The sequence below is a fragment of the Lygodium microphyllum genome, chromosome 10 (assembly GCF_053477565.2).
Source record: "Lygodium microphyllum isolate KBCC chromosome 10, Lygodium_microphyllum_v1.1.10, whole genome shotgun sequence".
NCBI classification, from domain to species: domain Eukaryota; kingdom Viridiplantae; phylum Streptophyta; class Polypodiopsida; order Schizaeales; family Lygodiaceae; genus Lygodium; species Lygodium microphyllum.
Window position 1 is genome coordinate 69,935,710 of NC_141144.1, and position 13,103 is coordinate 69,948,812.

Genomic DNA, 13,103 nt, shown 5'->3' on the forward strand with positions numbered 1-13,103 from the left:
GGTCTTTTTGTTTTAAGCACAATTAGTAGATTGTTGGCTAACCCTTACCTTGTTGACTACTTCCCCCCATACTTGATCCCTTTCAATGTTACATCACTAGTCATGCTTTTCATAATGCAAAACAATTGGTGCATATTGGTGGCAAAAAATAGTAGGCTTTGGGGGCATCCTTGCATGACTCCTTGGCACATTCTAAAAGGATCCAACAAGGATACGTGAGCTTTGGATCCCTCTAAAGAAATGCATATTGGAAAATTTTCTATCAAATCCCATTTTTAGCATGAACTATTGAAAGTAGGACCATTTGACTTTATAAATGCTTTCTCAACATCTAGCTAAAAAACCCCAAACTTTTGATGTGAGATTTTTTCCCATTTAGAAGCCATAATGAAATTAACAACATTATCCAAAAGCATTCTTCCCATAATGAACATAACTTGGTGTTTGTTAATACATCTTTGGATCATTGAAGTCAACATGTTGAATAAAGCTCTAGTTAGGATTTTGTACAAGGTACCCATCAAGGATATGGGCCTCCAATAATTTAAATTTATACATTGACAATGGCAACCATCATTTCTCTTAATGCTCATTATCTAGCGCTACAACACATTTTCGAGATTCAACAAAAAATGTAACCATCATGACTTAAACTTTTTCTTACCATGGCTCCTCAATGCAGCTCCTCCATAGTGAAGTTCTTCTTCAAAAGTTGACTATCTTTTTTCCAAATCACTTTTCCAACTAACTTCAACAACATCTCCTAAGACCTCTTGATATGAGGATTGGTCTTGTTCATATATAAATTTAAAATCTCATTTTCATGAGATTGCATTGCTCTTTTCATAAATGATCCATCTATCATGTTCAAATAAAGTACAACTAGGCTTTCCTTCAACTTTTGTGGTTCAAACTTCTAATGAAATCTATGGAAATGTGTTGCAAATCTAGCACCATTCTTTTGTTGTAAAGAAGACAATATATCTTGATCTCTCTAACTAATCTAGCTTACCTTATGACTTGAGCTTGGCCAAGTAGAACCCTCCATGTGAATTGAGTTTCTTCTTTTCGCACTTTCTACGAGAAAATGCAAGATGCATTCTACCCATTGAGATTTTGTAGTCTCCTTTTCATAAAGCCACACTCCCTACAAATTGATACAATGCTAGGCTATGTGTCTACAAGGATTTCCCAACTTGTTTTCAATAACTTTTGCCAGTTTTTCAACTACTTGCACCATGTGATTCAAGGTTGATTGCTTAAAATGCCTACCATTATTTGTAGCCATTTATGTTGCCCTTTGATACTTTTTAACTTAGAAGGCCTTAGCACATTATAATGCAGACATGATCAAAGACTAGGCAGTTGAAATCCACTTCCAATGATGCAACTAAAGGCACCCAATAACCTTTCTTTGTTTAGTATCATCTGTTAAGTTTGGCCCAATAGCCAAGTTGCTCTGTGAATTGAAGATGAGCATACTATATAGCTATAAGTAATCCTTCATATTCATTAGGCCCCATTGAGAGTAAGAATAATCCCATGCTTCTTGCACTTGCCCTTGCAACCAAAAGGAGGATAAAGAGGCATATGCTTTCACTTGTATCATGTTAAAGTTGCCCCATATCAACCTTTTTACATAATCCAAGCTAGCAAGACTAAGGCTTTTCATTAGACTTGCTTCATTGTAACCATAAACATTAAAAGGTTGAAGGAATCATTCTTCTAATTGATAGTGACTACAAGTAATTTACCATCTTGTGACCTAAGTTGAGCTTGGGATTCCTACAAGAATTTACTATTGTTAAGCCTATGCACTTTATTCTCCTAAACTAGCATTGCATCAACATTTATTTTAGTCCCGATTTCCAAACAAGGCTCCTTTGGATGCTTCCATTAATTCCTATGGCATTAAGGGCACCTAGTCTAATTTGGTTCTTGCATGGCTGCCTCCATTGTTATCAAAGTTTTGCATCTTTTGAAACCCCTTATATATCAAATAGAGAAGATCTTGAGGAAAAAAAAATGAGAATTGTAACCCGATATTTTTTCCAGATTGATAAGGACTATAACCACTTGTCACGAAAGTTATCCCGTGAACGAGAGTTATGAGCCATATTAGTCACTAGTGTCAATGTTCTATAGTGTGGATAGTCATATTTGGATATTATTTATTGAAAATATCCTAAAAAGCTATGGAAAGGTCTAGAACAAGGTGTTGTGTAAAAAAAGTAAGTGTCTTTTTCAGCCAATTTTGGATATTTAATACAGAAAATATTGGCAAAATCATGTGCATTGTGATAGCAGTTTACAGGCAGCAAACAACACTTCGAAAGGGGAGAAGAAGAAGGAGTGATCTAGAAGATTTTTGATCGGACGTCCAAGGGTTTTATCCCCCTTTCGGAGCCAATAGAACCATTAGATTTGCCATTTGAGTATCAGATTGATCTTGGAAGCTTAAAATTGCTTATTTTTCCAAGGTCCCCTCCATAAAGAGCTCTTCTTCTTAGCCACAACCCTTCTTCTCTAATTTAGCTATCTATAAGAGGCATGGGGAGCAGTTGAGAGAGGTCCGAGCAAGAGGGGAGAGGCCCTTCTCAGGAGTATAGATCAAGAGGGAGAAAAAGAGAGGAAGGTAGAAGGATACTTCCCCCCCCCCCCCCCCCGAGAGGCTGTGAGAGGGAGTTAGAGAGGGGAAAGAGATAGAGAGGGAAGAAGACGTCGAGAGGCTACGAGAGAGGGAATTAGAGAGGGGGCTAGAGAGAAAATGAATTAACTCAACCTCCCCCCTGTCTCGATCATCAACTCGGCAAGCCACTCTCACGCTCTCCTGTCCCAAATTCATTCCACCTTCTCTATCTCTCAAACTTGCTTGCGAATGATGGCTCCAAAGCAACGAAGCGGAAAGACCATGAAATCCACTGCTTATAGATAGATTAATTGAGATTATAATTCCTAGAATCATGATGGAAATAGTTGTAGGAGGTTATTGCACGAAATGAGTAAAGGACATTATGCGCACTCAAGATTAGTAAAATAACTTGATATATTTATTACCAAACATGACAATGGTTAGGAGTTGATTAACGCTTGAAAAGTGAAAGTCTATTTAAAGAATCTTGTAAATCATCTCGTTAAATTATTATCGTAATATTTTTCTAAGTACCAACTAAATAAAATTCGCTTATGTTGGGTAAGTTAGCCCTAAACGGGAAATTCGTGTCTTGCTTAACAATGTTGAAGGATTTGTACTCAACACCTCTTTACAGGAAGAAAAATCCTCATTAGAATGTAATGTTACCTTGGGTTAAGGATCTACCTTGGCTATGTGAAGTTGTGAACTGTGCCATGGTATGATTGTCATTGTTTGAAAGGATTGCTTGTGTTTGCTAGATCTAGATCTCTAACTAAAAACATTGACAAACATGTTACCTTGGCTATGTGAAATTGTGAACTGCACGATGGTATGATTGTCATTGTTTGAAAGGATTGCTTGTGTTTGCTAGATCTAGATCTCTAATTAAAAACATTGACAAACAGGATAAAATGAAAGATCGCGCTAGGCTACCCCCAAGCTAGCTGCGAGACCCTACTCCAAGGGGGTCGTGATTATCACTTCGAGAGGCTTGGACCGGCTCTATAGTGGAAATGTCTATCCATAGGGATAGTCTTGAGCAGTAGGACGTGTGGATGCCAAGGGGGGCTCTGATCGTAAATTTTGCATTACTCCTAGAATCTAATGAGCCCCTTTGTGAACCAAGATGGGATCTTGGAACCCTAATATTAGTTACAAGGGAGGAATCTCGGTGGATAGAATACCCTTGTGGAATTCTGTATATCTTTCGCAGGATAAAAAAGATGAAAATTGTGATAAAATTTCAATATAATAAAGGAATTTATTTTTTATTTAAGGGTTGTTTGAATTGTATGCACGTCCATGAAATAAATTACATGAAGAAACTTGTGATTTAATGGACTAATTCAGGAAGTTGGTTGTATATGTTTCAATAAATGTGTTGTAGGTAATTAAAAAACTAAATATGATACCGTCATGAAAGGAAAGCGGGTGGGCGTGACCCTTGACGGGTCTGTTTAATGGTAGGGTGGTCCCGGTTAGCTGGGAGCTTTCTAAATCAGCGATAGAAATAGAAAGATGATCAATTGACCAACTAGTCATTAGGTAGTAGAACCGAATTGCATTGTTTTAGGGGGCCATAATGGGATTTTGCCTTATGGGCAGGAGGGTTTGTCAAGAATCGCGTGGTGGGGGGACTTGCTTGAGGTGCCACGCCAAATACACACTGTATACACAAGAGGAAGCTCGCTCAAGAACACAATAAGAAAGATGAAGGCCAAAACGTTTTCTTGCTAATTTTTCTTCTTCTTCCATACACTATATAATGTACACAAAGTATAGATAAGATACAACATAAAGGAAAGTGGTCTTCTAAGTCAAATAGTGCATAACCGACTACACTAATCGACTAGCGTTATATCTTGCTAGTTGTAGGTAGGTACAACAAACTAAATATAATAAGTGATAAGTCAGTGGCCATGTGAGTATCATAATGACCACCAACGTACTAAGTGGAGATGTTCAGACTCATCTAGCCAGGCGGTCCATCATCAATGTCCGCATGTGTTGAGCTTGCCATCTCAACACTCCCCCTTAAGCTCAATTCTATCTCTACAACTCCAAGTAAGCTTCAAACTTTCGAAGCTTCTCTGCACCCAATGCCTTTGTGAAAATGTCAGCTATTTGATCCTGTGTGCTGACATATACCAAGTTAATCTCTCTTGCAAGTACATTCTCTCTCACAAAGTGGTAGTGCATCTCAATGTGTTTTTTCCTAGCATGGAACACTGGATTCCTAGCTAATTGTATGCTGCTCATGTTGTCACAATGAATGACAATTGGACCATCTCCCTACACGTCCAAATCACCTAATAACTTTTGCAGCCATACCACCTCACATACTGCCATAGCAACACCTCTATACTCAGCCTCTGTACTCAATAAACCAACTGTAGATTGCTTTTTGCTACTCCATGTAACTGCTGCACTACCAAGGGAAAACATGAATCCACTTGTAGATCTTCTGTCTGACATGCTACCAGCCCAATCTGCATCTGTGTATCCAAAGACATGTACGTCCTTACCTGCCTCATAAAAAAGTCCATAATGTAAAGTGGACTTCACATACCTCGATATATGTCTAACTGCATCTAAATGAGGCTTTCTAGGCATCTGCATAAACTAATTGACAAGGCCAACAGCATAGCTCAAGTCTGGCCTTGTGATAGTCATGTAAATCAAACTCCCTACTATCCTCCTGAACATAGTAGGGTCTTCTATCTTATCCCCAACGTCGGCACTCAACTTCACATTTTGCTCCAATGGTACTAAAAGAGGCTTACATGTTGTCATACCATACTTGGATAACATATCCAAGCCATACTGCCTTTGGGACAGCCATATACCATCATTACATCTGATCACCTCAATACCAAGAAAGTATCTTAGCTCACCCAAATCTTTCATCTCAAACTTCTTCTTCGAGAAGTCCTTAACTTCAACAATCCCATTGTCACTGTCACCTGTAATAATCAAGTCATCCACATAGATGACTATGATGACCAAACTTGCATCTCCCTTTCTCACATAAAGTGAGTCATCAGCATCAAAAATACAAAATCCAACATTGACAAGATACTCTCCAATCTTGTCAGACCATGCTCTAGGTGCTTGCTTCAGCCCATAGAGCACCTTCTTTAACATGCACACATATGTGGAATGCTTTAAATCTTCATAACCTGTTGGCTCCTCCATATACACTTCTTCTTGCAATTCACCATGCAAGAATGCATTCTTAACATCCATTTGCTGTAAATTCCAACCTTTGGCTACTTCCAAGGCAATCACACACCTAATAGTTGCCATCCTAGCAACTAGACTGAATGTCTCTTCATAATCTATGCCATATGTTTGAGCATAGCCTTTTGCAACTAGCCTAGCCTTATACCTATTAACTGAACCATTTGCATTATGCTTGACTTTGTAAACCCACTTACAACCAATAGCTTTCTTACCCTTAGGTAAGGGTACCAAATCCCAAGTCTTATTGGCTTCTAATGCAGCCATCTCCTCATCCATTGCTGCATCCCAATGAGCATGACCAACAACATCCTCAAAACAAGTGGGCTCAACATCCTCAACTAGTTTCACCATATAAGCATAATGGTGAGCTGCATAATCTTCAAAACCAAATCTTTTAACAGGGCATCTGACCCTGCTAGATCTGTGTACCATCGGATCACTCAATGGAGCCTTTACATTACTATGAGCTCTCTATATACTCGGTGTCCTGACTGAAGGAATACCAAGATCATCATCCAAACTCTCTGAACCATTGGAATCTCTTTCAAATCCCAAATGACTGGTACATGCATCATTACCATCCAACACTTTCTTCTTTCCTTTGTCCTTCCCTACAACACTTATAGATCCACTTGAAGATGTGGGGCTACTCCTTAATCTCCCAGACCAAGGGCTCACTGTAGGTATAGTACCAGATGATGTTTCTGGTCCACTAAGACTCCGTGATTCTTGTTTTTCTTTCTGCACATAACTGTTATGATCATTATTATCATCTAATACATCACCAGCAGGTGCATACCAGCTGTCCATCTCATTGAAGATAACATCCCTGTTCACTCTGAACTCACCTGTGACAGGATTATAACATCGATACCCTTTCTACTCTAAAGAGTACCCAATAAAAATACATTTTTCAGCCTTTGGATCAAGCTTCTTCTGTAGCTCATCTAGCACATGAACATATGCAACACATTCAAATACCTTCAAGTGCGATACATCGCACTTCTTGCCAGTAAAGCACTCTTCAGGAGTCATCCCATGAACTGCAACTGTGGGAGTTCTGTTCATAATGTAGACAGCAGTATGGACAGGCTCAGACAAAAAATATTTGGACATATTCTTTTCAGCCATTAATGCCCGTGCGACTTCTGTAATTTGCCTATTTTTTCTTTTTGCAACCCCATTTTGCTGTGGGGTATACCTGCAAAGTAAAATGCCTCTTTATTCCATGAGTCCTCAAGAAGCCAATAAACTCATTAGACAGGTACTCTCCCCCTCCATCTGATCTCAAGTACTTCAATTTTTTGCCTGTTTTTGTTTCAACAGCTGCCTTAAAAGATTTGAAGTGCTCAAACACATCACTCTTTTCCTTCATGAAGTATACCCATAACTTCCTTGAGCAGTCATCAATAAATGTGACAAAGTATTTGCTGCCACCAAGAGATACATTCTCTGTAGGCCCCCAAACATATGTACGCACTACATTAAGTATTTTTCTACTCACTTCTCTGTCATGCGAGAGGGGTTATCTTGCATGCTTACCAAATTGGCATGCTTCACAGACTTTATGCAATTCTGCAACTCTAAAAGAAGGCAACCCTGTAACCAATCCTTTGGACTACATTAATTTCAACCTTTGCACATTTGCATATCCAATACGTTTATGCCATATTTTAATATCTGCAACTACTCCTTTTCCTTTAGCATACATAGCAGCATCCATTGCAAGAATTCTAGCATCTAAAGTGTACATTCGGCCAACTCTACTTCCTTTTGCAACCAACCTACACATATCATTAAAGTCTTCTACAAAATAACCTTTTGCATTGAATCAAACCTACAACTCCTACTCTACCATTTGGCCAACAGACACTAGATTCTTTGTAATTGATGGCACATGTAATACATCTGTCAGACTCTTTGTCTGGCCATCATACAAGGACAAGGGAACCTTTCCAATGTGTCAAATTGGGTGGCATGAATCATCACTCACTTGCACATAACCTGGATTTTATAAGTCCTGCATCTCTCCAAATCATTCAACATGACTGGTCATATGATTAGATGCACTTGAATCGACATACCATATATCATCATGTGTCCCCTTTCCTCTAACTGCATTCATCATATGCTGCATAACAAGTAGATGCTCATTTTTTTCTTCATTTTGTCGTAAAGACGATGCATAGTTTCCTTGTTGCAATTTACCACTGCGAATATCATCCTTCTTTGCATAGCAATGGGCTGCAATATGACCTGTTTTGCCACAATAATGGCAAACAATAGCAGAATTTCTAGAACCTCTATTCTACCATCCACTCTTCCTCTAGAGCTCCCCCTGGCTCTAAAGTTTCCTCGACCTCTTGAAACCTGCATTTCACCAAATTGCTGATTGAACCTATTTTGCTGGTTATCTCCAGTATGTCCCATACCACAGCCTCTCGAAGAGGATCTACCACGTCCCCTTCCTAAACTTGAGTAAAATACTTGAACATGTTCACCATTTTTTTCAGATGAGTCACCTTGTATATTGATCTCTTCGGTAATCATGAGAGAGATCAACTCATCAAAATCTGGAAATGGCTTCCGTACATATATTGAAGTAACAAATGATTTCCATAACTTCTCATTGTTAAGGCCACTCAAAGTGGATGAAACCAAATCATCGTCATCGGGCAATGCATCAATCGCTGCTAAAGCATCTATAATGCTCCTCATCTTCAACACATACTCATTGACATACATTTTTCCTTTCTTCAAGGCATTCAACTCTTGCTTGAGTTGAATCTTTCGTGCCTTTGTATTTACTGAAAACATGTTCTAAAAATTTGTCCAAGATGCATGTGAAGTTTCTGCATTTCTGATATGTCCCAACATCGTATTATTAATGACTGCAGATAACTAGTACATCACCTTTTTGTCTTTCGCATTCCATTCTTTCCATGCTTTTAATTCATCTACAGTCACGAAGGGATACCCAGCTCTGGCTCCTTTTCTTCACCTGAAACAAACTCATAAAGGCCCTTTCCAATGAGAAAGTTCGTCACACAGAACTTCCATGAAGGGTAGTTGTTCTTGTCGAGCTTTTCAATAATGGGATTTCCATTATTCTCTGCCATTATCACAAACAAGGATACAACACAGCAAGCTAGTCTTGTGCAATCTTTCACAACATGTGCATAGCACTATATCAAGTAACCTTTTTCATTGATTGCTCAATAGTACATGTAATCTGCAACCTGTTTGCAAATAAACCTTATGTTTACTTCCTGCAAACACCTCAAAAATTACAGATTCACAATCTGTAACATGTGCACCCACTTTTGGTCAATACAACCAAAATCACAGTGTACCTTGAAACTGATGTCCGCAACCTTACGGCTCTAAAATGGGGCCTGAAACGGCCTCAAATGCCCAAAATAACTACGGTAAAAGCCCTAAAGGGCTAATTTGCAGAATACACAATGATCTTCTCGCACACCAAATCTCATAGCAATCTGAGATTTTTGCTCGACCCTGCTTTCGGTGCCTCCACAGGCACTATCCAAGAGAGAGAGTGGAAGAATGGGAGAGTTTCTTACCCGTTGCTTGCTTGCTCGAACCTTGCTTCTTCTCCTTCACTTTAGCCTTCAAAATCAGCCTCTCTTAGTGGCGCGGCTCTAATACCATGTCAAGAATCGCGTGATGGGGGGACTTGCTTGAGGTGCTGTGCCAAACACATACTGTATACACAAGAGAAGCTCACTCAAGAACACAGGAAGAGAGATAGAGGCCAAAACGTTTTCTTGCTAATTTTTCTTCTTCTTCCACACACTATACAATGTACTTAAAGTATAGATAAGATACAACATAAAGAAAAGTGGCCTTCTAAGTCAAATAGTGAATAATCAACTACACTAATCGACTGGCGTTATATATTTGCTAGTTGTAGGTAGGTGTAACAAACTAAATATAATAAGTGATAAGTCAGTGGCCATGTGAGTATCATAATGACCACCAACGTGCTAAGTGTAGACGTGCGGACTCATCTAGCCAGGCGGTCCATCATCAATATCCGCACGTGTTGAGCTTGCCATCTCAATAGGGTTGATGTACCTCACTCCTCTCCGTCTCCTATTCTCAACAGGGTTGACGTACCTCACTCCCCTCCGTCTCCTATTCTCTTTGAACCAAGTGCAATGGCAAGTCTGCTTCAGTTCGAGTAATCCTGTAGGAAGTGGAAACTCAAAATTACTGATGCTAGCTGGTTGTTAGAAAACCCATCTGATTTCAGGAACCCAAAAATTTAGGTCGATCCTAGTGGGTTCGTTGGCTGGAACTCTTCCATTGCGAGGTAGACTTAGTAGGGCCGAAGTGACAAACTCTGTGATACTCCAAGGGAATGCCGGGCGGCATCATTTTGGAAAACCTACTGATGGACTACTAAAAGGTGCACCTTGGATTGAGACTGGCGGACACCTCACATTCTCCTTGCCCCCTACTCATTGAACCATGCATTGATTTCAACCTTAGTATCCCAAAGAAGGCACATTTTGCTATTGAAAGGGCCAGCTATATTTCTGGTATGTAAAGAGGCTTGCCTAACTCCTTGGCAATATTAGGCAAGAGATTTCATACATACACTTAGGATTTTCCACCCATATTGAGCACTCCTTTCATATGGTGGCTTTATGTGTTTTGACAAACTACCAAGACATAATGTAGACCAAGTCAAGCCCCTAGAACTAAATGCCCTAAGTTGGCACATTCTATGTGGCTACTTTTCTATGAAATACCATTTCAAAGAAGCTTTTCCTCAGTTTAGACTTGATCCACCATGCCACTATTTTTAAGGATTGTATTCAACCATGTTGCTACATCCATTGCCTTCAAAGAATCCCTTGCGAAGGGGACAAACACAACTCTTGTATTGAGCTTGAGCACATTTTAACATACAATGTCAACATCCAAAATAATCTTCTTTGGCATTCCATCTATCTTCTCTTTCATAATCAAGTTGACAAGTATCCCAAACACCAATTGAGGGTTGGCCTCAAGCCTATGCTTGCTCTATTCTTTTATATCAATGGAGACTTGCCTTCTATTTTCCCCACAAATGGCACTTTGCACACACAGAACACTAAGTCGCTTTGTTATCCATTTCTTCTCTTTCTTTCTCCTCTTTTCCCTATTTGTTTCTAATTTATTTATTCTCTCTCTCTCTCTCTCCAATTCCCTATGTCTAATTTTTTTCTCTTTTTCTTTATCCTCCTTTTATTTTAGTTTATTTTCTCTCATCTCCGTGTTCTCTCTCTCTCTCTCTCTCATCAAAGGTAAAACTAAAAGTAATTTATAATATTTATAATATAAAACACTAGATATACATATAATCTCTTTCACACATCAAACTTATAAAATTTCATCTATATACAAAGTTGCTACTAATTGGACCTCACAAAGTTTGAAGTGCAAGTCAAACTTTCCTCTTTCTCTCTCTCTCTCTCTCTCTCCTGATTTTTTTTCTCTCTCTATCTCTTCATTTTTCTCTCCCTTCCCACTCTTTTTCTTTTGTCTCTATGTGTGTATTTTCATATTCTCTCTTCCTCTCTCTCTCCTTTTCTTCTCTCATTGCTTTTCTTCTTTCTCTCTCCTCTCTTTTCCTTCTCTCTTCCTCTCCTCTCTTTTCCTTCTCTCTCCCTCTCCTCTTTTTTCCTTTCTCTCTCTTTGTGTGTCTTTTAAATTTCATATTTCCTCTTAATTAAATACATTTAAAAGTTTTTTAATTTAATTTTTTTAGAAAGAGGGGAGAAGGATAGAGAGAAAGATAAAAAAGAGAGCAAAGTTTAAATTAAAAAGTTTAATTTAATTAAAAACATTCAATTAAAAGAGGGAAAGAAAAGAGAGAGAGAGAGAAACAAATAATTAAAATGGGGACAAAAATATTCAAAAAGCTTAAAAATACTTAATTAAAAAAGGGAAAAAAAGAAAGGGAAGTTTAATTGAGAGAGAGAGAGAGAGAGAGAGAGAGAGAGAGAGAGAGAGAGAGAGAGAGAGAGAGGACTTTAATTAAAAAGGGGAAGCTTCGAACTTACAATCAAAATAATAAATTAGTATAGATTATTGATTTAGTGCTCTCACCGATATTAACTTTCTCCTTGCCTCATCTCTTACGCTTGTGAGATGCAATAGCAAAGCTACTAGCACAAATTAATTTCTCATTATTATTGATGTCCTTACCTTCCATATCTTTATCCTCTTGCACGAAGCTTGAGAATCATGATAAAATCCCCTGCCTATAACTACATGTAGGAAGGTAGACTTAAGTGTTTGCGCGTTGCTAAAATAATTATCTTATAAGTAAAGTAATTCCTACTAGCGTTGAACGCTATGCCTAATTTTCTCTCTCTCTCTCTCTCTCTTTCTTTGCCTTCTATTTTAGTTTATTTTTTTCCTCTCATGGTTCTCTTTCTCTCTCTTTCTTTTTTCTCTCCCTGCTTTTCTTCTCTCTCTCTCTCTCCTTTTATTCTCTTCCCTCTCTCCTCTCTTTTCCTTCTCTCTCCCTCTCCTCTTTTTTCCTTTTTTTTCTTCTTCTCTCTCTCTTCATTCTCTTTTTAAAATTTTTCTTTTTTCTCTCCCTCTCTCTCTCCTTTTCTTCTTTTTACACTTTTCTTCTCTCTCTCCCTCTCTCCTCTCTTTTCCTTCTCTCTTTCTCCTCTATTTTTTATTCTCTTTTTAAATTTTATCTTTTCTCTCTCTATAATTCTCTCTACATGTTCTCTCTCTTCTTCTTCTTCTTTCACTTTCTTCCCCCCCCCTCAGTCTCTCTTAAAGTATGTAAATTTTATCTTTTTCTTATATATAATTCTCTCTTTATGTTTATATTCTTTCTCTTCTCCTCTCTCTCTCTCTCTCTCTCCGTTCTCTTTTCTTCTTTTCCCCTTTCTCCTAATTTTCCTTTTTTTCTTCTCCCTCTCTCTCTTTTAAATTTTATCTTTTTCTTCTCTTTTTTTTCTCTTTTAAATTTTATATTCTCTCTCTCTCTCTCTCTTCCCCCCTCTCTCATTCTCTCTCCCTTCCTCTCTCTCTCAAAAAATATTTAAAATTTTAAAAGACTTCTCTTTTTTCTTTTTCCCCATCTCTCTTCCTCTTTTCCTCTCTCTCTCTCTCTCTCTGTCTCTCTCTCTCTTCTTTCCTTCTCGCACGACAACTTCGCTCAACAATCCATTTCTCGTCTTTCTCTCTCCTC